The 24,947-nt window shown below is 39.6% G+C and overlaps 2 long non-coding RNA genes across 7 annotated transcripts in view; one reads left to right on the forward strand and one right to left on the reverse strand.

The window, feature by feature from the left end:
* LOC137214681 (uncharacterized) overlaps positions 1 to 24,947 on the forward strand; it is a 509,061-nt gene that overhangs the window by 416,171 nt on the left and 67,943 nt on the right. The window lies entirely within an intron of this gene.
* The window catches only part of LOC137214680 (uncharacterized), a 778,223-nt gene continuing 767,954 nt past the window's right edge, over positions 14,679 to 24,947 (reverse strand). Inside the window, exons 13-14 of the long non-coding RNA XR_010938994.1 lie at positions 23,719 to 23,857; positions 14,679 to 14,875 (exon numbers count right to left, since the gene is read on the reverse strand). This is a non-coding gene — a long non-coding RNA (uncharacterized lncRNA). The remainder of the gene's footprint in view (positions 14,876 to 23,718; positions 23,858 to 24,947) is intronic.

The raw sequence follows: 24,947 nt of genomic DNA on the forward strand, positions 1-24,947 counted from the left end.
ATTATTGAACTGCATGAATTCTTTGTATATTCTGGATAAAATTTCTATGCAAATATATTTCCCAGTCTGATTTTTTTTTCAAGAGCAGATTTTAATTTTTCTGAAGTTTAATATGTTTTTCTTTTTGTGATTAGTACTGAATCCTATCTAAGAAATTTTCATCTACTTTAAGGCATGAAGATATTCTTCTATGTTTCTTCTAGAATTTATCTAGTTTTAGCTTTATGCTTAGGTATACAATCCATCTCATATTAACTTCTGTGAAAGGTATGAGGTAAGGATTGAAATTCCCTGGTTTTTTCCATACAAGCATCTAGTTGATCCAACACTGTTTCTTTTTTTGTTTTTTTGTAAGCGTTGTTAGAAACATCTTCCAATACTATTTCTTGAAGACTTTCCTTTCCCCATTGAGTTGCCTTGACATCTATAGATACGAGTTTATTTATAGACTCTCCATTTTGTTCCAATTGATTGGTTTGTCTATCCTTACAATACAACCACACAATCTTCATTATTGAAATTTTTTGTTAAGTCTTAAAAAGTCCTCTATCTTCTTTATCAACATAATTCGGCTATTGTAGAGCCTTTGCATTTACATAAAAATTTTAGACTCCCCTTATCAATTAGTACAAATAGGCTTGCTAGAATTTTAATTAAAAAGACATTAATTTTTTTAACATCTTTATTGGAGTATAATTGTTTTACAATGGTGTGTTAGTTTCTGATTAACAAAGTGAATCAGCTATACATATACATATATCCCCATATCTCCTCCCTCTTGCTTCTCCCTCTCACCCTCCCTATCCCATCCTTCTAGGTAGATAAAAAGCACCAAGCTGATCTCCCTGTGCTATGTATCTGCTTCCCACTAGCTATCAGTTTTACATTTGGCAGTGTATATATGTCCATGCCACTCTCTCACTTAGTCCCAGCTTACCCTTCCCCCTCCCCATGTCCTCAAGTCCATTCTCTACATCCGTGTCTTTATTCCTCTCCTGCCCCTAGGTCCTTCAGAACCATTTCTTTTTTTTAGATACCATATATATGTGTTAGCATATGGTATTTGTTTCTCTTTCTGACTTACTTCACTCTATATGACAGTCTCTAGGTCCATCCACCTCACTACAAATAACTCAATTTTGTTTCTTTTTCTGGCTGAGTAATATTCCATTGTATATATGTGCCACATCTTCTTTATCCATTCATCTGTTGATGGACACATAGGTTGCTTCCATGTCCTGGCTATTGTAAATAGAGCTGCAATGAACATCGTGGCACATGACTCTTTTTGAATTATGGTTTTCTCAGGGTATATGCCCAGTAGTGGGATTGCTGGGTCGTATGGTAGTTCTATTTTTAGTTTTTTAAGGAACATCCATACTGTTCTCCATAGTGGCTGTATCGATTTACATTCCCATCAACAGTGCAAGACGGTTCCCTTTTCTCCACACCCTCTCCAGCATTTATTGTTTGTAGATTTTTTGATGATGGCCATTCTGCCTGGTGTGAGGTGATACCTCATTGTAGTTTTGATTTGCATTTCTCTAATAATTAGTGATGTTGAGCATCCTTTCATGTGTTTCTTGGCCATCTGTATATCTTCTTTGGAGAAATGTCTGTTTAGGTCTTCGGCCCATTTTTGGATTGGATTGTTTGTTTTTTTGATACTGAGCTGCATGAGCTGCTTGTAAATTTTGTGGATTAATCCTTTTGTCAGTTGCTTCATTTGCAAATATTTTCCCCCATTCTGAGGGTTGTCCTTACGTCTTGTTTATGGTTTTCTTTGCTGTGCGAAGGCTTTTAAGTTTCATTAGGTCCCATTTGTTTATTTTTGTTTTTATTTCCATTTCTCTAGGAGGTGGGTCAAAAAGAATCTTGTTGTGATTTATGTCATAGAGTGTTCTGCCTATGTTTTCCTCTAAGAGTTTGATAGTGTCTGGCCTTACATTGAGGTCTTTAATCCATTTTGAGTTTATTTTTGTGTATGGTGTTAGGGAGTCTTCTAATTTCATTCTTTCACGTGTAGCTGTCCAGTTTTCCCAGCACCACTTATTGAAGAGTCTGAGAAAGACACTAATGTTTAAAGAACAATTTTGGGGAAAAAAGACATCTTAACAGTATTGAATCTTCCAATCCATGAACATGGTGAATCTTTTATTTAGGTCTTTTAAATTTTTTCTCAACCGTGTTTTGTAGTTTTCAGCATAAAGTCCTGGCTTAAATTATTTTTAAAAGTGAATCCTCAAATATTTTCTTCATGTTTGTTAATGTTGTAGATGGTATTACTTTATATTTCATTTTCTAGTCAGTATTTTAGTTATCAATTGCTGTATAGTAAACCACTCAACAAGGCTCAAAATAACAGTAATCGTTTATTAGTCCTCATAGTCTCTATTGGTAAGAAATTTGGAATCAGTTAGATGGGAAGTTTCAACTCAGGGTCTCTCCTAAGTTTACAGTAAAATAGGGCTGCGGTGATCTTCAGACTTGACCAGAACTAGATGATCCCATCACAAATAAGCTCACTTGTATGGTTGGCGATTTGATGCTGATCACTTTACATATGTGAGACTCCCCATGGGGTTGCTTGACTATCTTCACATCAGGGTAGCTGGCTTCCTCTACAGTAAGTGATCCAAAAGACCAAGACAAAAGGTGCAGTGCCTTTGGTGACCTAGCCTCAGAAATCACACATTGTTACTTTTGCCTTTATTCTATTGGTCACTTAAGGCAGCCCTGATTCAACGTCTGTGGAGACTAGACAGGGAATAAAATAGTGGGAGGCAAGGGTCACTGAGGACCATTTTAGAGAATAGATACCAATCCAGTCTATAGAAATAGAACGATTTCTATATGTTGATTTGTATTCTGTGACCTTGCTAAGTTGACATTAATTTTAGTAAGTTTTTTAGATGCCTTAGGATTTTCTATGTAAACAATTGTGTCATCTGTGAATAAAGATATTCTTTCTTTTTAATGCACGCCTTCTAGTTTCCTTGCTTTAGTGCATTGGCTAGAATATGGAGCACAATGTTGAACAGAAGTGTTATGAATAGAAACCCCTGTCTTGTGCCCAGTCTTAGGTAGAACACATCCAGCATTTCACCTAAAGTACAATATTGGCTATAGGTTTATCATGGATGTTCTTTATTAGCTTGAAAAAGTTTCTTTCTATTCCTAGATTGCTGAGAGGGCTTTTTCCACCCTCATGGGAATTGAATTTTGTTCAGTGCTTTTTCTGCATCTATTAAGGCAGTCATATAGTTTTTCTTCTTTATTTTGCTAATGTGGTAAATTATATTGATTTAGCATGCCCAGATCAGTCAATCTTGCATACCTGGAATAAATCCCAGTGATTCATTACCCCTTTTATATATTTCTGGATTAATTTTTCTAGCATACTTTTAAGCAATTTGGCATTTGTAATCATGAGGGATATTGGACTATAATTTTATTTACTAATAATATGTTTGTCAAGTTTTGGTATCAGAGTAATGTTGACCTTATGAAACAAGTCAGATGTGTTCCCTAATCCTCTGTTTTCCTAAAGAGTCTGTGTGAGATTAGTGATATTTCTTCCTAAAATATTTTGTAGAATTTATGAGTGACTATATGGGTCTGGAATTTTTTTTGTCAGTGCATTCTTTTCCTAACTCGATTTCTTTAAAAGATATATTACTGTTCAAAATTTTTCTTGCATTTGCTTTGGTATGTTGTCACTACCAAGAAATTTGCCATTTTGTTTCAGTTGACAAATAAGTAGACACAAAGTTGTTAGTTTTGTAACATTTATGGGATCTGCTGTTATTTCTCCTGTCATTCCATTAGCATGAAATTGTCAATTCTGTAATATTTGTAGGGTATCTAATCATGCAGAAAAGAGTTAACACAGCAGGTCTGACTGCTATTATTTGGAAGAAATGATTTCAAGATTGGCCCTTGGGTGGCATCTAGAAACTTAGATTTGGGGAGGGTCCTCACTGTCCTTATCTGATAAGAGGAGCACACTGTACCTAAACTGTACGAACAACACGGTGTGTGCTAAATATGTGCTTTCCTTCTGGAATTTTGTTACATGCTGAACAGAGGCTGCATACATGACCAGCCCCTCCCCATCCATGGACACCAAATCTCTAATAAGCTCATTAGACATTTCACGTATGTTGTCATAAGTAACTTTGGGGAACCTAAACATGTCTTATGTGACTTCACTGAGAGCAGAATCTTGAAAGCTTACACCTGGTTTCCTCTAAACTTCACTCCATGAACCTTTTCCCTTCGTTGATCCTGTTTTGTATTCTTTTGCTGTTAAAAAAAAAAAAAAAAAATCTTAGCCATGAGTATGTCTATATGCTGAGTCTTTAAGTCCTTCTAGCAAACCTGGGTAGCCTGGGGACCACCAATACAGTAGTTATTTCTCCTCTATAATACCAGTATTTGTCATTTATATTTTCTCCTTTTGTCCTTAGTTGGTCTGGGAATCCTTTTAGAGAACAAGCTTTAGCCTTGTGGACTTGATGGCTCAACATTGGTCATGGTTGGTCTGTTTTCTATGTCATGATTTCTAACCTCATCTTCATTATTTCCTGATTTTTACTTTGTGATTAATTTGTACTTTTATTTGCTTCATACGGTGGAAGCTTAGATCACTGATTTTTAAGCCTATCTCCTTTTCTCATATAAGCACTTAAAACTTACACATTCATCTAAGTATTTCTTTAGTTCCTGCCCACAAATTTTGATATGTTGTGCTTTCATTACAATTTATTTCAAAATATTTTTAACCCCACCTTGTGATTTCTACTAATTTCCAAATATTTTAGAACTTTCCGGATATGTTACTGTTACTGATTTCAAATGATATTCTACTCTTGGCAAAGAATATACTCTGTATGATTCCAACCAGTGGATGATTATTGAGACTTCTTTTAAGGGCCAGCAGATGGTCTATCTTTATGAATGCACCATCTGCACTATATTTTTGCTTTCAGCTCATCCATGTGTTTATACTTAAAGTATATCTCCTAAAAACAATATGTACTTGGTTCTTCCTTTATGTCCGGGATGACAATCTCTTCCTTTATTTTGTTTTAAATAAATTTATTTATTTATTTATTTTTGGCTGCATTGGGTCTTCGTTGCTGCCCCTGGGCTTTCTCTAGTTGCGACGAGGGGGGGCTACTCTTCATTGCAGTGTGAGGGCTTCTCATTGTGGTGGCTTCTCTTGTTGCGGAGCATGGGCTCTAGGTGCACGGGCTTCAGTAGTAGTGGCACGTGGGCTCTAGAGCACAGGCTGAGTAGTTGTGGTACACAGGCTTAGTTGCTCCCCGGCATGTGGGATCTTCCCGGACCAGGGCTCGAACCCGTGTCCCCTGCATTGGCAGGCGGATTCTTAACTGTGCCACCAGGGAAGCCCTCTTCCTTTAAATTGGAATGTGTAGTTTATTTGCATTTGATGTAAATATTAATATAGTTTGGATTAGTTATGCCAGCATGCTATTTATTGTTTATTTGTACTCTCAGTTTTTGTTCTTTTGTTTCTCCTTTGCTATCTTCTTTTGGGCTAATCAAGCTTTTGAAATTGTTTTAACCTGTCTCCTTTATTGGCATTTTCATTCTTATTTAGTTTTTTAAATTGTTATTCTGATAACAGTATGCATCCTTAGCTTATCTAAACCTAATGTGAATTAACTTTATATCATTTCACATATAATGGAAGAGTCTAGAATAGTATGTTCCCACCCTGTCTCAGTGCTGTCATCACATATTTTACCACTACTTTATCAGCCTCAACTTTGTTATTAATTTTGCTCTACAGAGTTCATTACATAGTAGAAAATTTGAGAAAAGAAAATATAGCTTTTCATATTTACTCTTTGTAGTGCCCTTCCTTCCTTCCTTCCTTCCTTCCTTCCTTCCTTCCTTCCTTCCTTCCTTCCTTCCTTCCTTCCGATTTATGGTTCATTTGGTATTATTCACATTCAACCTGAATAACTTCCTATAGCATTTCTTGTAGTGTGAGTCAATATATTTTCTCAGCTTTCATTTACCTGAAAAAATGTCTTTATTTTTTCCTTCATTTTTAAAAAGATATTTTCACACTTGGTAGAGCAATCTATGTAATAGTCCCTCGCTGCACATCACCCCCTGACACTTAAAGATGTCATCCCTTTATCTTCTGGTCTCCATGCTTTCTCTGTCTGTCTTTTTACATAATAAATCTGCTGTCTCTTCTCTGGGTTCTCCTGTATACGTCTCCCCACCTTCCATTCCCCCGAGCTTGTGAGGTTTTCTGCTTACCATGTTTGACAGCAGTTTAACGGTAACGGGCCCAGGCGTGATTTCCTTTGTATTTGTTCTGCCTGAGGTTTTCTGGCTTTATTGGATCTGTGGGTTGATGATTTTGCTCAAACTTTGAAAAAGTTTGGACAACATTTCTTCCAACATATACTTTTTTCCCCCCTAATTCTCACTTTCCTCTCTTCTTGGACACAGTTACAGGTTAGTTTTTTTGTTTGTTTTTGGGGGGGGGTTTCCAATTTTTCTTTTTCTTTCCTCTGTTCTTAGTCTGGATAATTACTATTAATGTATCTTTAAATTTATAAATACTTTCTTTTGTTGGATCTCATCTTCTGTTGATCCCATCCAATGATGCTTCTTTTAAATTTTAGCTATTGTATTTGTCTATTTAAGATCTCTATTTGATTCCTTTTTTTAAGTTTTTATATCTCTTCTGAAATTATCCATTTCTTTATTATCATTATCTCTAACATTTTCTCTTTTTTTAACATTTTCATATTGGTTATTTTTTAATGAAGTGCAAATGCTTCCCCCTCCCCCAGTTTTATTGAGATATAATTGACAAGGTAACCTTGTGTCAGTTTAAGGTGTATAATACCTTGAGTTGATACATTTACTAATTGTAAAATGATTACCACCATAGTATTAGCTACCCACCTCTATTGGTCACATAGTTACTGTTTCTTTTTGTGTGTGTGTGTGTCTCTTTTTTATACTGAGAAAATTAAAGATCTACTTTCTTGGCAATATTCAAGTATATGATACAGTATTATTAGCTATACTCACCATACTCAAGATCCCCAAACTTGTTAATCTTAGAACTTAAAGTCTGTATCCTTTGAGCAGTATCTGCCCATTATACCCAACCCCTAACATCTGAGAACCACCACTCTACTCTCTGTTTCTCTGAGTTTGTCTTTTTTAGATACCACATATAAGTGACATCATTCAGTATTTTTGTCTTTCTCTCTCTGACTTATCCACTTAGCAGAATGCTCTCAAGGTCACCCAAGTGGTTGCAAACTCCAAGATTTCTTTCTTTCTTGTGGCTGAATAATATTCCTCTCTGTATATGTTTAAATAATCACATAATTTTTTATCCATCCATCAGTTGTGGACACAGGTTGTTTCCATGTCTTGGCTATAGTGAGTAATGCTGCAGTGAAAATGGAAGTGCAGATATCTCTAGAAGATGCTGATTTAATTTCTTTGGGCATATACTCAGAAATGGGATAGCTGGATTATATGGTAGTAATGTTAATTTTTTTTTTTTTTGAGGAGCTTCCATGCTGTTTTCCACACTGGCTGTACCAATTGCATTCCTACCAACAGTGCGCAAGAGTTCCCTTTTCCCCACACCCTCACCAACAGTTACCTCTTACGTGTTTGTTTGTTTGTTTATTTATTTATTGCTATGTTGGGTCTTTGTTGCTGAGCATGGGCTTTCTCTAGTTGCAGTGAGCAGGGGCTACTCTTCGTTGCAATACGCGGGCTTCTCATTTTGGTTGCTTCTCTTGTTGCAGAGCACGGGCTCTAGGTGCACGAGTTTCAGTAGTTGTGGCTCACGGGCTCTAGAGCACAGGCTCAGTAGTTGTGGCGCACAGGCTTAGTTGCTCAGTGGCTTGTGGGATCTTTTCGGACCAGGGCTCAAACCCATGTCCCCTGAATTGGCAGGCGGATTCTTTTTTTTTTTTTTGGCTGTGTTGGGTCTTTGTTTCTGTGCATGGGCTTTCTCTAGTTGTGGAGGGCGGGGACTGCTCTTCATTCCAGTGCACGGGCTTGTCACTGAGGTGACATCTCTTGTGGAGCATGGGCTCTAGGCCTGCGGGCTTCAGTAGTTGTGGCTCGCGGGCTCTAGAGAGCAGGCTCAGTAGTTGTGGCACATGGGCTTAGTTGCTCTGTGGCATGTGGGATCTTCCTGGACCAGGGCTCGAACCCGTGTCCCCTGCATTAACCACTGCGCCACCAGGGAAGTCTCCCTCTTGTCTTTTTGGTAATAGCCATTCTAACTGGTGTGAGGTGATATCTCATTGTGGTTTTGATTTGCATTTCCCTGATAATTTATGATGTTTAGCACCATTTCGTTTTCCTGTGGGCCATATGTATGACTTCTTTTGAAGACTGTCTATTAAGTTCCTCCCATTTTTTAATTATCTATTAGGGTTTTTTTGGCTATTGAGTTGTATTGAGATATTTATATATTTTTGATATTAACCCCTTATCAGATATATGATTTGCAAATATTTTCTCTCATTCCTTAGGTTCCCTTTACATTTTGTTGTTTTTCTTTTGCTGTGCAGAAGCTTTTTAGTTTGATGTATTTAGTTTTTAGTTTAGTGTTTTAGTTTGATTTAGTATTTAGTTTTTAGTTTGATGTATTTATTTTTGCTTTTGTTGCTTGTGCTTTTGTTATTACATCCAGAAAATCACTGCTGAGACCAATGTCAAGGAGTTTTTTCTTATTTTATTTATAATTGTTTTATGGATTCAGATCTTAAATTTAAGTCTTTAATTCATTTCAATTTCAGTTTTGTCAGTGTGTAAGATAGAGGTCCAGTTTCATTATTCTGCATGTTACGCACTTTTCCAGTCACCATTTATTGAAGATATTATCCTTTCCTCATTGAGTATTCTTGGCACTCTTGTCAAATATTAGTTGCCCATATATGTGGGAGTTTATTTCTAGGCTCTGAATTAATTCATGGGTCTGTTTTTCTGTTTTTATGTCAGTACCATACTCTTTTGAATACTGTATAGTATAGCTTGAAATAAGGAAATGTGATGCTTCTAGCTTTGTTCTTTCTCAAGATTGCTTTGGCTATTTGAGGTCCTTTGTTGCTCCATAAGAACGTCAGCATGGATGTTTTTCTATTTCTGTGACAAATGCCATTGGAATTTTGATAGGAATTACACTGAATCTATAAATGGCTTTGGGTAATATGGACATTTTTAACAATATCCTTCCAGTCCATGAACATGGGGTATCTTTCCATTTGTTTGTCTTCAATTTCTTTTATCAAAGTCTTGTAGTTTTTAGTGAACAGGTCTTTCACCTCCTTGGTTAAATTTATTTCAAAGTATTTTATTGCTTTTAATGCTATTGTGAACAAGATTGTTTTCGTTCTTTTTCATGTTTTGCCATTAGCATACAAAACTGAAAGTTTTCTGTATGTTGATTTTGTATCCTGCATTCTTACTGAATTCATTGATTAGTTATGTTTTTCGGTCGAAAATATATGTATATATATATGTATATATAATCATATCATCTGCAAACAAAGACAATTCTACCTCTTCCTTTCCTATTCTGATGCCTTTTATTTCTTTTTCTTGCCTAATTGCTCTGGCTAGGATTTCCAGTACTATGTTGAATAGGAATGGTGAAAGTGGGCACCCTTGTCTTGTTCCTGCTCTTAGAAAAAATTTTTCAAACTTTCACCATTGAGAATGATGTTGGCTTTGGGTTGTCATATATGGCCTTTATTGTGTTGAGGTATGTTCCTTTTATACCCAATATGTTGAGCATTTTTATCATGAAACCGTGTTGTACCTTGTCAAATGCTTTTTCTGCATCTATCGAGATGATCATGATTTTTGTCTTTCATTCTATTAATGTGCTGTATCACATTTACTGATTTGCATAAATTGAACCATCCTTGCATCCTAAATCCCACTTGATCATAGTGAATAATGCTTTTTAACGTGCTGGTGAATTCAGTTTGCTAACATTTTGTTGAGACTTTTTTGTATCAATATTCATCAGGAATACTTGTCTGTAGTTTTCTTTTCTTGTATCCTTATCTGGCTTTGGTATCAGGGTGAGGCTAGCTTCATAAAATGAGTTTAGGAGTGTTCTCTCCTCTTGAATTTTTGTAGGGGTTAGTGGATGACATTAATTTTTCTTTAAATGTTTTATAGACTTCACCAGTGAATCCATCTGATCCTGGGCTTTTCTGTTTGGGGAGGTTTTTGATTGCTGATACTATCTTCTTCCTTAATATTTACCTGTTCAGATTTCCTGTTACTTCATGATTCACTCTTGGTAGGTTGTATGTTTCTAGGAATGTATCTATTCTAGGTTGTCTAGTTTATGGGCATATAATTGTTCATAGTAGTCTCTCACGATCTTTTGTATTTCTGTAGTAACAGTTGTAATGTCTCCTTTCTCATTTTATTTTTTCAGTCCTCTTTTTTTTCCTAAGTTAGTCTAGCTAAAAGTTTGTCAATTTTGTTTATCTTTTTCAAAAACCCTCAGTCACACAGCTGCAAAAGCCCAGGCTGGCTGTGAGCATAGCTCCTGGGCTCTGGTGGAGAGGGAGGACCCAAGTGGCTGATGTTTTACATTTGCACTGCCACAGAGACCTTGGATGGCTACCGGTGTGGGTGCAAGCCCTAGCAGGTGGTGGGGGTATGAAGGGAGCAGGGAAGGACTGAGGCATAATTGATGTTGGTGAACATAAATACCTGTAGAGCAGCTGGCAAGATCTGCACAGCCAGCCCATGACTTGGTCTATGGTGGGAGCTGCCAAATTTGTCTGCAGGGAAGGTCTCCCTGAACCACAATCACTCCCACTGTGTGTTTGCTAATAATAGTCTCTGCTCTTCTTTCTTTTTCCCTATCCAGCTCTCTTTGCTTATCTAGGCAGGATAAAACTGAGCTAGACCTTCACACTGTGCTGGGAAAGGCTAAAGAAGCTAGTCACTTGCCCCTCTCTTCCTTTCCTGGTGAGAGGAACTTTCACTAGCTGGGAAGTTCTTTCTTGGAGCTGAACGATGCCAGCTTGGGTCATGAGATGAGCCAGGCAAAATCAAGCCGCCTTCTTTTTCTTTTTGTGCATTTATCCTCAGATATTTTGTCCCATGGTGTTCCTGAAACGTCCTAAGTGGAATCTATAGGTCTCCTGGAGCTGTTTGTTTGTGGGTAGCTGACTTGTCATCGAATTTTGTGGGAGGACAGGGAAGCTGGAATTTCTGTGATTTTGTTCTCAGAATTTTCCTCCTCAATGTCCCAGGATCTCTGGAAAGAACTCCTAGGGTCTCTTTTTGTTTCAAGGATCAAATCTTTACTGGCTTATGTCTACTTTGGGACACTCTTGGATTCCTCTAATTTTTTTCCTTTTCTTATGTTGTATCCATATTTTTTGTTTTTTTTTCTGGAATGATTAGTTCAATGCAAGCTTCACTGATATCTACACTGGAATGTCTTGAGTAGTCTTTATTCATGTATTTGACAAGTGTTTGTTGAACCCCTACATGTGCCTTGTACTGGGCTAGACATTGGAGATAAAATGGTAAAATTAAAAACATAAAGGGAGTGAAAGAAGAAAAAAAGGTTATAATTTCCATCTTTGTGAAACCTACAGTCTACTAAAAGAGACACAGGGAAATAACCAAGTAAATGTAAAATGAGAGCCTATAATAGAGCAATGTGAACTGATCAAGGAGAATCCAGGAATATGTCCCTGGGGAAGTAATAATGGAGCTGCCATCTAAATCTGCTGCTGGCACCTAGGAAGTAGTCACGCGGTTACAGAAGCTGAGTCCCCTTCACTTGCTGAGACCATGGCCACCACCTTGAAATCAGTTGAGCAGTAAACCATGCACTGCTGTGTCAGACCCAGCAAAGGAATCCAGTGATACGTTGGATATCATGGCGCAAGGCTGTATCCTGGATGTAAGCTGTTTGGGAAAGCATCCTCTATGATAGAGCCCTGGACCAGGAGAGCTGTGATTGGAGTTGGGAGGGAGAAAGGGGGTACCACCAAACACATCACTCCATGCAGGGACATGTGTGAAAGTAAATGGCCACTTGTAGCACTTTTAAATAATCGTGAATAGATTTAAATGATATAGATGGGATAGAATCTGAGAACTGCTTTTTCTGCTGAATTATAAAAAGAAACAGGAGAAGAAGAAAAACATTTCCTATATAGATTAAAAATTCTGTTGGCAACAGCAGAACCGTGAGACATGCAGGATTTTGTTTCCGCAGTGGAACCCTGTGAGTCCACCGGCAGGGGTTCATGTTGAGATCACCTGGGGAGTGGGAGACGGGAGGCCATGGGGTGAGGCTTGGGGGAGCTGGAAGTGCGCACTCCCCCCGCAAAGCTTGGAAAGGTGAGGGCGCTTGTTCACTCCTTCAGTCTTGTCATGGCAACTGCTTAATGCTCTTTTATGAAGATTTATTCTGAGTCCTGTCAGCCTTATGGTAACGTTTTCTCAACTTAATTTATGATTATTGCATAATTATACATGGGTGACACAGATACTTAGTCCCTCTTTTTCTTTCTGTGCAGTGGTAGATATTCTGCTTGAAATTCCTGGGCTGATTAGCCAACCCTGGAAGTAACTTGCCTTTTGTAAATCTTCCTAGTCTAGTGGGAACATGAAAAATATCTCTAAGAAGGCATTCATTCTTTTAGTATCAATGAGATTTTAGTTAACAGAGGTTCTTATTCCATGAAGAATATTTAAGAAAACAGAATAGTAGGGGGAAAAACATAAAATCTGCATAGCCTATTACCTAAAGCTCACTGCTGCTAACATCCAAGGTTAAGTGCTTAGTACCTGTTAACAGAAGCATCTGGACAGAAATCAGGACTGACTGTGGGTCCCAGCATGGCTGGGTAGATAAGGCAAGAAAAGATGAGGTGGAGAGGTTTGCTGTGGTCAAATCACATATAGCCTTTTAAGGCACATGAAAGATTTTAGAACTTGTTCTTAAATGAAAAGCCATTGAAGATTTCTAAACAAGGAATATTCTCTAATCATATTCACATCTTAAAAACTGCCCTGACTGCACTGTAGAGAATGCATCTGAATGTGGTAAGGGTGCATGGGGAGAGGCTGTCAGGAGGCTCTTGATGTCATCCTGATGATAGTCAACAATGGCCAGGAGGAAGATGGTAGTTCCGGACAAGGAGAGAAGTTCACAGGCTCAGGAGATATTCAGGAAGAGCAACTGAATGTGCGTGGTGATTGACTGGACACGGGATTCGCTCCAGGCTTTTCTTTCTTACATATAGGTTTCTCCTTATCTTAATAGTATTATCTTCTGTACACAAATACTATACGCTGATTATTTTTACTTAACATTATTATTATATGCTGTTACTGAATGCCGTGTGATAATTCATTGAGCTTATGCACCATCACCTAATCCCCTGCTCCCCACTGTGTATGCTGAGGTTGTTCTCTGGGTTTCGCTAATGCACGTAATTCTGTGATTGATATCTTTGGGCATAAAGGACTTTCTTTATATCTGATTATTTATTAAGAATAAATTCCCACCAAAGGATTCATCGGGCTAAGATATACGATCATATTACGATTTGTATGGCCATAATTACATCATTTCTTTGGGGAAACCCTCTCATGTCAGGTTGATTACATTGAAGATCCTTTCATCATGGAATGGATAGTGGTTTGTCTTCCCTGCAGTAGACACAATTTCTGGATATAGATTTGTCTTTCTTGCCCACAGTGTACTGTCAGAACCACCATCCGTGGACTAAGAGAACATTTTATTTGCTGTCCTGGAAGAGTACACAACATAGCTTATGAACACAGAACTCATTTTATAGCAAAAGAGCTTACACTCATGGAATTCAGTGGTCTTATGTGTCCCATTCTCCCCAAAGCATCCAGTATGCTAGAATGATGGAATGGTGTACTGAAGAGTCAGTTATAGTTGCCTAATAGGAAACAACACCCCGAAAGCTTGGGGTTATATCTTAAAATATGTGGTATATGCTTTCAGTAAGCAACTGATATACAATTATTTCTCCCACAGCCAGAATATATGTGTCTGAGAATCAAAAGTGGGAACAGCTCCTCTCATTATTATACCCATTCACAGAATATTTGCTCCCTGTCCCCTTTGAGCTCTTCTGATTTGAAAGTTTTAGTCCCCAATGGAGAAATATTTATGCGAGGGGACACAGCGTTCCACTGAATCAGCAGTCTCGATGGCCATCTGCCCATTTCAGGCTTGTTCCACCACTAATCCAACAGAGGGAAAAGTTACTGTACTGTCCTAACTACATGTTAGTTCCTGATTGTCAAGAGGAAATGTGAGTTGCTGCTACATAATGGGTCAGAAAGCACTGTGTCTAGAACCTTGAGGATTCTCTTGGGCAAGTTGTAGTATTCCCGTGTGCAGTACTAGAAGCTAATAGAAAACTGCAGCAACCAAAAAAGGCGAAACAACTGAGGATTTAGACCATACAGGAATGAAGATTGGGTTATCCACCTGCTAAAGAATGATGATTAGTGTAGATAACCGGTAAGGGGAAAGTTGTCAACAGCAACCATGGCCTTATGACCAGCTACAGAAATAAAGATGAGCGTGCATACACACACACACAGCATTTAAAAAAATTTTATTGGGGCTTCCCTGGTGGCGCAGCGGTTGAGAGTCTGCCTACCGATGCAGGGAACACGGGTTCGTGCCCCGGTCCGGGAAGATCCCACATGCCGCGGAGCAGCTGGGCCCGTGAGCCATGGCCGCTGAGCCTGCGCGTCCAGAGCCTGTGCTCCACAACGGGAGAGGCCACAACAGTGAGAGGCCCGTGTACTGCAAAAAAAAAAAAATTATTGAAGTATAGTTGATTTACAATGTTAATTTCTACTGTATAGCAAAGTGATTCAGTTATACATGTATATACATTCTTTTTCATATTCTTTTCCATTATGGTTTATCACAGGATATTGAATATAGTTCCCTGTGCTATACACTAGGACTCTGTTCTTTATCCATTTCATATATAAAAGTTTGCATCTGCTAATCCCAAACTCCCAATCCATCACACCCCCCCTCTCCCCGGGCAACCACAAGTCTATTCTCTATGTCCATGATTCTGTTTCCGTTTTGTGGATAGGTTTATTTGTGCCATATTTTAGATTCCATGTATAAGTGATATCATATGGTATTTGTCTTTCTCTTTCTGACTTCACTTAGTATGATAATCTCTATATCCACTCAAATGGCATTATTTCATTTTTTATGAATGAGTACTATTCCATTGTATATGTGTACCACATCTTCTTTATCCATTCATCTGTCAGTGGACATTTAGGTTGTTTCCATGTCTTGGCTATTGTAAATAGTGCTGCTATGAGGTACATGTATCTTTTTGAATTATAGTTTTGTCCGGATATATACCCAGGAATGGGATTGCAGGATCATATGGCAACTCTATTTTTAGTTTTTTAGGAACCTCCATACTGTTCTCCATAGTGGCTGCACCAATTTACATTCCCACCAGCAGTGTAGGAGGGTTCCCTTTTCTCCACACCCTCTCCAGCATTTGTTATTTGTAGATTTTTTAATGATGGCCATTCTGACTGGACATACTCCCTTTTATTCTTTTTCATTTATCCTCCTCCTTTCTGCTTATTTTATATAAGACAAATTGGCAGTGTTCGAGAGCATAAGTGGTATCCAGTACAGTTGTTATATATTTTTTTTAATGGTTTCATCATGTATACCAGGGCAAAATGAACGAAATGGAAAATTTTAGGTAGTATGTGGGCAGAACCTAAGGAGATACTGCATCCTTGAAGGACTGGCAGAGACAGAAGGAGATGCTTGTCCTTAATGACCTATGGATTTCAGATTAACATAAGAAAGAAGTTTTTAAAAGCACTACATGGGAAGGAAATGGCCCCATTGTCAATGTAATAAGTTCCCTGTCACCGGGAGCCTAAATGATACTTGACGGTGCATTAAATGCAAGATTGTGAAACCAAATAGGGTATTATTGTTGTTGTTTTACATTTAAGAAAAATAACTGTGGGAGAGTTGATGCACCTTGCCTATCCTCACACAGCTACCAGTCCATCTAATACCATTTTGCTGGTAACCCAACAGGATCATGAAGAAAGTTACTAGATTTTTTTTCTCCTTCTCTCTGAGAGTTTTGGCTCTTCTTGGGAGCCAAAGAGATCTTTCTGGATATCAGGCAGCTTCTGTGGGCCTTATTTTAATATGTATTCAAAATGCATTATTAACTGAATAGTTAACCCAATTATTTACCCCCTTAATCTCTAAAAATTTATAGCAAACTGGCATATCATTAACACAACCCAAAGTCAATTACTGTCAGTATATTTGTGATGCTCCCCTTAACTTACCACTCTCAGCCCCACACAGCATCTCACACTCACTCGCTCGCTCACACTCCAGTTTTTTCATATGTGTGTTTGATCTTTAGAAGTGTCTCATTGTGCCTACTGATATAATTTTTAAAGTGGGAGCTGGCTACATTGTTTAGATACTTAGGTGTTTTTGTACAAATCAATGTGTTTTTCTTCCACTTTTATTGAGATATAATTGATGTACAGTACTGTGTAAGTTCAAGATGTGTAGCATAATGACCTGAGTTATATACGATGCATAATGATTAAAACAATAAGTTTAGTTAATATCCTCATCTCATACAGACATAAAAAAAGCAATTTTACCCTTGTGATAAGAACTTTAAGGATCTACCCTCTTAGCAACCTGCAAGTATACCACCAGCAGTGTAAGCCAAACTCACAAAGTAGCACACTGTGTCTCCAGTACTTATTATTCATAAGAATAATGAATTTTCTTGAAGTTTGTGCCTTTTGAGGAACTTCATCCAATTCCCCTACCCCTACCCCTTGCCTCTAGTAACAAGTCTGATCTCTTTTTCAGTGAGTTTGTTGTTGGGTGGGCTTTTTGTTTGTGTTTAAATTCCTCATATAAGTGAGATTAGTATTTTTCTTTCTCTCTCTGACTTAATTAACCTAATTAACTTAGCATGATGCCCTCAGTGTACACCTGTGTTGTTGCAAATGACAGCATTTCCTTTTTTTTTATTGCCAAATAGTATTTTATTTTTTCAAATAGTATTTTATTGTCAGGACTAGGAATTAACTCCGCAGTCCGGGGGGAGCAGCGGAACCTGCTCCAAGGCTGGCAGTGCTTTGCGTTTGGGGTCTTGACTCAAGCCAAGCTGCACCCCAAGTTCCCTGGCCAAATAAGGCCACTGGCTTTGGTCTACAGATGGTCAGTGCTGCTGGCCAAGCTCTTACCTCCAGTGTTGCTGGGCTAAGTAGCTTCTTGGTTGCTCCAGCCAGGTTTCCTGGTTGGGACCGGCCAGGAGCTATACTCAGCAGTGGGCAAGGCTATGACTTAGCTCCCCTGCCCAGGCAGAGAGGCAGACCAGGCTCCAGAGATGGCAAGACTCTTTTTCTGAAGTGCCAAGTCAGGCAGACGTGTGCCCCCACCAGATTCCCTGATCAGACTGTACCACCATCTTGGCTCTGCAGCTGAGCACAGCCGCTGGTTGGGACTTCTACTTGGGCACTGGCAATAGGAACTCAGTCTGTCAAGATCCAGATGCTGGTTCCTGCAAGACTCTCCCCTCTTCTCCATCACAATCCAGTGGTCAAGTCCTGCAGATTCCCCCACCATCCCCATGGGGCAGGACCCTAGTGGGCCTCCCCAGAAGCAACTCACAATGTTGGGGGAGCAGGATGTCTACCAGGGCCCTCATTTTCCCCCTGGAGGAACTATGGGATCAGGGAAGTTCTCTTACCCTTCTAATGCAATCTGTCTCGGTGCTGTGGCGCAGGGGTTATACTTCTGCCTCACCCCTGTGTTCTAGGGTTTTCACAGTGGTGTCTTTTTCATAAATAGTTGTGTTAGTTGTTCTTCTTGTGAGGGGGAGCAAAGTCAGGAATGACCTGTGTCGCCACCTTGGTTACATCACTCCTCCCACACCAATGTTTCTAGTTCTCTTATCTATCCAGAGACATGGAAGGATTATACTGCCCTGTACCTTTGAGGTTCACCATAGCCATGTGACTCGCTTTATCTGATGAAATGTGACCATGAATTATCTGAGTCACCCTGAAGCCCCGGAATACTGAGATGTTGATGTCATAAGATGGTAGCATCTCCGTCAGGTTGGATCCTTGTGGGACTGCAGAGAGCAGAGCCCCCCCTCCCAGACTCAACTGGACACGCAGCTTGCACAAGAAACAATCCTTCGTTGTTTTAAGCCGCTGAGAAGCAGGATTTGAATGTTAATGCAGCAGAACCTAATCTATCCTTACGGATACACGTGCCTGCCAAGCCGTATATTAGAGATGGAATCTGCAAAAATCTCTGTGAGATAGACATGATTATTTCCATTTCATAAGTGAGAAAACTGAGGTTCAGTCACTAACATGCCCTAAATCACACAGTGACTTAGAGCTGAAGGGGTTGAAAGAGACAGTGATCCACGTTTCTGAGGAAGATAAGGCTTTGGGTTTGACACTGGACAGAGTCATGGTTTCTCCAAAGGAAAACCTTTTCATAGGCTTTGGTCCCTTTCCTTAACTGCCTTAATCTTGAGAAAGATAGGACATCTCCAAGATTGAGTTCTCAGCTGAGGTCAAATGAGAATGAGGACGGTGGAGGCAGAGGGCTGTGAAGGAACTGTCTTTTAAAATAAGAAACCCTACATACAAAAGAAAGGTTTTCTCTGGAAATCGAGGCCCACAGAAGGCTGCAAATATATCCGAGTGGACTGCAGCTGTCTGAAACAATAGCTGTTTGAATTGTAGGTGATAAAACAGCATCATAGTAGTGGATGAGGTCATGTGGGTAAGTGTGCAACAGGAGAAAATAAAAGACAAAGGAAAAGGAAGGAATTCAAGGTATCAATTCTGGTGAATTAGGTGTGGAAAAGCCACATCATACTATTGTAGGTTACAACCCAGGTGTTAACTGCACATCATCTAAATTGTCCAATGCAAAATCCATGGAGGAATGGCAAATTTTTTTATTGTAGTAAGTTTATAAGCTTTCAAAATGACTGGCCTATTAAAACCGTTTCCTTACTTGACCTGCTGTGATCGACACAAGGTGATGGAAGTGCTTGCTTCTATACATAGAAAGCAAGAAAGGGAAGATGTCCAAGTTCATCTTCTTAAAATGTTGTCCCATCTCTAAAAGCAAACCAACAAACCAATTATCACTTTACCTGGAATGTTCTCCAACAGATGATGGAGACGTATGGTCCCTAAACACAATCACTGTCTAAAAGTGAACTATATAAACTTGTTGTTTTATGCATTAGGAAAACTTGAACATTTTAAAGGAGGCAAAATGATGTGCTTGGGGTCAAAGCTTGAGGTGGGGCAGCACAAGGAAGCCCTCTGCTCCCCCTTGACCTGCAGATACTCATTGCAATGGTCTTGTCTGATGTGCAACATTCAGGTACTCAGATGCCCTCTTCTTCTCTTTCCTTAACTTCCTTGATCTGCAGGCTGACCATTGTCTTTTATTTCACTGCAACAACCCCCAAACTGGTCTTCCTGCCTCTAGTCTCCCCCTTGCAATCCCGTCTCCAATAGATGACTGAATGACTTTTCAAAATAATTAGATCACATCAGTACCCTGCTTTTAAGGTCTTCCATGGTTCCCTATAACCCTCAAGTGAAATCAAAACACCTCTTAGCTGAGAAGGCCCTTCCCAATCAGGCATCTCTCTACCTATTTTTCTCCTATTCCCTAGAATGTGCTCATAAACACCCTTCCCTTCAGTTCTGTGGAACCACGTGCAGTTTCCTTGTTCTGTATTCTCACTCACCCTTTGTTTCCTTCCAAACTCCCATTTATGCTTCAAAATCCAAACTAGGCATTTCTTTCTCCAAGAAGCCTCCCTAGATACATGCCCCCCTTAGCTTTTTTGAGATGCATTTGATACTTTGTTTCAATCCTCTTTTGATTTGACCCTCACCACCAATAAATTTCAAAGTCACTGAGATCAGGGAGTCAGTCTCATTCATTTTTTATCATGAGACATAATATATGCCAGTCATGTCAATGTAGGAAGGGAGGGAGGGAGGAAAAAAGGGAGGAAGGAAAGAACAAAAAAGGGAAGAAAAAAGAAAACAATGTACCCACTCCCATGTTCCCTTTCTCTTGGTCCAGTCTTTTCTCCCATTTTATGGCTGTTTTGGCAATGTCTATAAATAAAATGTGACCATGTAGATATTTTGATAGTTAGTAAAAATGATATTCCTATATCATTTTCTTCTAGTTCAAGAAGAATAGTTAATATAGAAGTAATAGAATTTCTACAGTGAGGAGTTCTTGCAGAAGTATTGCAGTCTCAAAACCTGGTGTTTGAGGTTGGGCACTGCAGCAAGATAACCGTAAAAAGATGACCATAAGATCGTTTGTTATAGGGTTATACAATCTTTAAATAGCCTCCATGGGTACTATCTTACCTGGTATTCAGAAATACTCAGAATGCTTGCTAGGCGGACATTACTGCTTCCATCTTACAGAAGAGGAAGTGGGAGAGACAACGTGATTCTTCAAGGTCACCTTGCGAGTCATTGGCAGAGCAGGAGACTGTATGCAAATCTCTGAACTTCACATCATTAAACTTCACTTTCCACACACCCTGCTGAGTCACTTTGCTTTAAATAAAAAGGCAAGGATATTTCCTTGCTTCAACTGCTGCCCTTTGTTTGGGGTTTTATATTCAGCTTTCTATGCAAGTTGTTACAACTCAGCACTTACCCACTAATTTTCTCCAAGGGAAAGAATAACAATCGTTTCCTTGGGCTTATACTCTTTTCCCTAAGATCTCAAAATTACTATTTCCCAAAGATTTTCCCTGAAGTTTAGAGGGTATAAAACAAGAATGTATCAAAGAGGAAAAAAAAAGCCATTGGTCCTATGAAGCCAAGGACTCTTTATAACCCAAAACCAATTTCAAATGAAGATTTGATCCCTAACTTAAATTTATGGAGGAATTTTTGCATTAGTATGGGGAATTTATGCTAAAATATTTATTTCTTTAAGTGTCCCCTGGGCCTTTTTTCTTTCATTTGTTCAGTCAGTCATTTAGTGAACATTAAGCTCCCCCCGCACCGCACCGTACCAGGCATCTTTTGTACATAAGGACTTTTTTGTTATTTCTAAGCTTAAAATCCCAGATCTGGGGAGCATCTTAAATCTAGTGGCATCTCTCTTCCCTCTTCTTTGTGAATTTCATTCTCAAATTTTCTCTACATTTCCATGCCAAGAGACTCTTCTGCCCAGGTTAGAATTGCTCTGCTGATGAGAATCTCATTACTTCTGGAGCTTCCTGAAGTTCAATAGGTTGCTACTTCCACTTGGTCAGTTTTCAAAGTAGACAATTCTCTCACCCTCAGGGAAGGACAGAAACACAGAGAAGCCAACTCATTAGGAGACTTTGTACAGCTTCCCTACGGTATTGCACTGGACTAGCAGACTCCAGCCTGTTTTAAGACAAAAGAGACCCAACTGTAATTAAATAGTCACAGAAATCCCTTGTGGGTTTCTGCCTTTGCACATTCAGAAGGACACTAATTAGGTGGGGAGCCCTTGTATGCGAGCTCCCCAGGCACAGAGGGGGGCTGCTTGGGGAGGATTCTTCCCTGACCAGCAGTAGTGTTTGGACCCCTCATTGACTCTCTAAATTGTGTTTGCCCCATTACTAAAGCCCTAACGGTGGGGGCCGGCAGACCGCCTGCCTTTCTCCATCCAGGGGACTCTGCTGTCCCCCAGTGTGGGCTGCTGAGCATGAATGAGCCCTTTGTCTTCATCTCAAATGTTATGGCAGTGCTTCTGAAAACAGTGGTGAATGCTAAACCACATGGTTCTAATTGTTTTCTCTGGGATCAGACCGATTTTCTTAGGGCATCCACTGCCACCACTACGCGCGCGCACGCACACACACACACACACACACACACACACACACACACACGGTGCTTTGAGATCAACACTGTCCTTAGACTTCCAGCTAATACCCCGAATTGTGAATTTTTTTTAGAGAAGTACTGACATACACACAATTTTTTTTTCAGGGAGAATATCTTCTCTACCCAAGTTTAGTTATCAGCCAGGTGAAAACAACAGTGTGTGATTTCCTTTCCAATTAAAAGGAAGACAAGCCACCTGTTTATATCAAGGAAGCTAGGAAAACCTTCAGAAGAGTGTTGCCATTTCTTGAATGAAGGAACAAATGAGTAACAACAACTGAATGTAGAAGAAAGGAAGGGGAGAAGGTGGAGGAAAGTGTTCATCCCAAAACTGTGCTGCTACGACTGGATGTTTATCTGGCCCCTGTCACTGGGTCAGGGTATCTCAGCTACTGACATTGGAGGCTGGGTAATTCTTTGTGCTACGTGCTGTTCTGTGCATCTCTGCCTCTACCTACGAGATGCCAGTAGGAACCCCACACCCCCAGCTGTGACAATCCAGTATGTCTCAGATCCTGTCAAATGTCCACTGGGTGGGAGGGCTGAGGGCACAGAAATCATCCCCGGTTGAAAAATCACTGAATGAGATGAATCAAAAGGATAAGAGTTGCAGAAACGTCAAATGAGAGTGGGCTCTAGAGTTGGCAGCTGGGTAAGAATCCCAGCTTTGTCTGTTCCTAACTCTTGCGCCTCCTCCCTGAACCTGCCTTATAAAGTCATGAGGATTAAATGAGAAACTACACATAAGGTGCTTAGCACAATGTCAGGTACACAGTGAACGCACGATAAATGTGGACTGGTGTCAATACCATCCTCATGATTATTTCTGCCATTCCCAGGATGACAGACCTCTTTGCCTGAGAGTAAGATGCTCTATTTCTGCATCTGCTGGGCTCATTTAGAGCTGTTCATGTCAACCGTCAATTCTGGAGTTTCCTGCCTTCCTATTTTCAGACTTAGGAACAGCAGGGAGTGAGGACTCTGGTATCACCCGTGACCCCTTGGCCCCCCTCCTGGGGTCTGCATAAGCCAGGGGCTGAGAAAGAAAGATATTTCCCACAGAAGAGATGGCTGCTGACATTTTAAGAAGCACACTTGGCAGGCCTTAGGACCAGCCAGGGTCATAGGTCAGATTCCTGGTTCTCACAGTTTCCTTCCTCCAAAAGGAAAAGCCCCATGGCGCTAATGGGATACCTTCAGCCTCTGGTTACAGCCTGAGAAGGATGAGGTGTCCCAGCAGCCCGGTTGCTACAAAGATCCCCACACATCACACAGATGCTCCCACCAACAGTCCCGTCCTCAGCATGGCCCAAACTCTGCTCCCCAGACCCGCCTCCTGTCCAGCCCTCAGCTGCTCTGTCTCTTTTCTACGGGCTTCTCACCGTCCTCACCTTGTGTTCTAGGAAGTCTCTCTGCTGCTTCCGAGATGGGAGACTTGCAGCAGCCTCCTCACCATCCCCCACCTCCAGGGCATCCTCCAAACCACCAACCAGTGTGCAACTATGATCGTCACCCCATCCTTAAAAATCTTCCATGGCTCTGCGTTTATTTTGGCCTGAAGTCCTCAGCTTGAAATATAAGCTCCTGAATGTCCTTTGCCCTTGCCCACCTCCCCTCATCTTGCAAGAAGTATCCACCCTCGCCATCCCCACTCACCGTCTGCTCCCTGGGCAAACAACGCCGTGCGAGCCCCTGAAAAGGTCCTACTCCTTTTCAGAACTGGTTCATCCTCTCAGCCCTATATACAAGATGCTTAGGGCCAGTGATGTCAAGAGCCTGCAAAAGTGTTTGAGGTCTGGAAAATATAGATGTATTAGATTATATATGTGAAAAGAAAACAAATCAAAATGAATAAACATTTAATTAAACATCCACAAAACAATACATTGTAACTAGTCAAATATAACTCACCTTACACAATTCTGTATAAATAGAACAGATGAAATTACATAAATAATCTTCTTTTGCCAAAAGTGAAAATTGAAAGTACAACGTGAGCTGTGTGGGTGTATTTATGTTTGATAAAAATGAGGTGGGGCTCCCATCATCAGAAGAGACATGAATGTGAAAAGGTGTAAAAATGTCTCTTTGAACCCTAGATCTTTGCATGTATTCTCTTTTTTCCCCAGGATTTTTGAGATATAACTGACAAGCAAGGTGGTATAAGTTTAAGGTGTACAGCAAAATGACTTGACATGTACATATTGTGAAATGATCACCAGAGTAAGTTTAGTTAACGTTTATCACTTTATATAGTTACAAATTTTTCTCCTTGTGATGAGAACTTTTAGTATTTACTCTTAATAACTTTCAAATATACCATACAGCATCGTTAACTATATTCATCATATTGTACATTACATCACCAGCATTTATAAATGGAAGTTTGTATGTTTTGAATACCTTCACCCAATTCCCCCTGCCTCTGGAAACCACAAATCTCATCTCATTCTATTAATTTGAGGTTTTTTTTAGATTCTACACATGAGTGAGATGATACAGTATTTGTCTTTCTCTGACTTATATCACTCAGCATAATGCCCTGAAGGTCCAACCATGTTGTCACAAATGGCAAGATTTCCTTCTTTTTTATGGAAATAAATAGTATTTTGTTGTACGTACATATGTGTGTATGTATGTATATATACATATGCACACACATCTCATGTACTTTATCCACTCATCTGTGGGTTGACACTTAGGATGTTTCCAAGCCTTGGCTATTGTAAATAATGCTGCAATGAACATAGAGGTACAGATATCTTTGACATAGTTATTTCATTTTCTTTGGACATATCCCAGAAGTGGGATTGCTAGGTCATACAGCATTTCGATTTTTAATTTTTTGAAGAACCTCATACAGTTTTCCATGGAGGCATTGCCAA

The sequence above is a fragment of the Pseudorca crassidens genome, chromosome 20 (assembly GCF_039906515.1).
Source record: "Pseudorca crassidens isolate mPseCra1 chromosome 20, mPseCra1.hap1, whole genome shotgun sequence".
NCBI classification, from domain to species: domain Eukaryota; kingdom Metazoa; phylum Chordata; class Mammalia; order Artiodactyla; family Delphinidae; genus Pseudorca; species Pseudorca crassidens.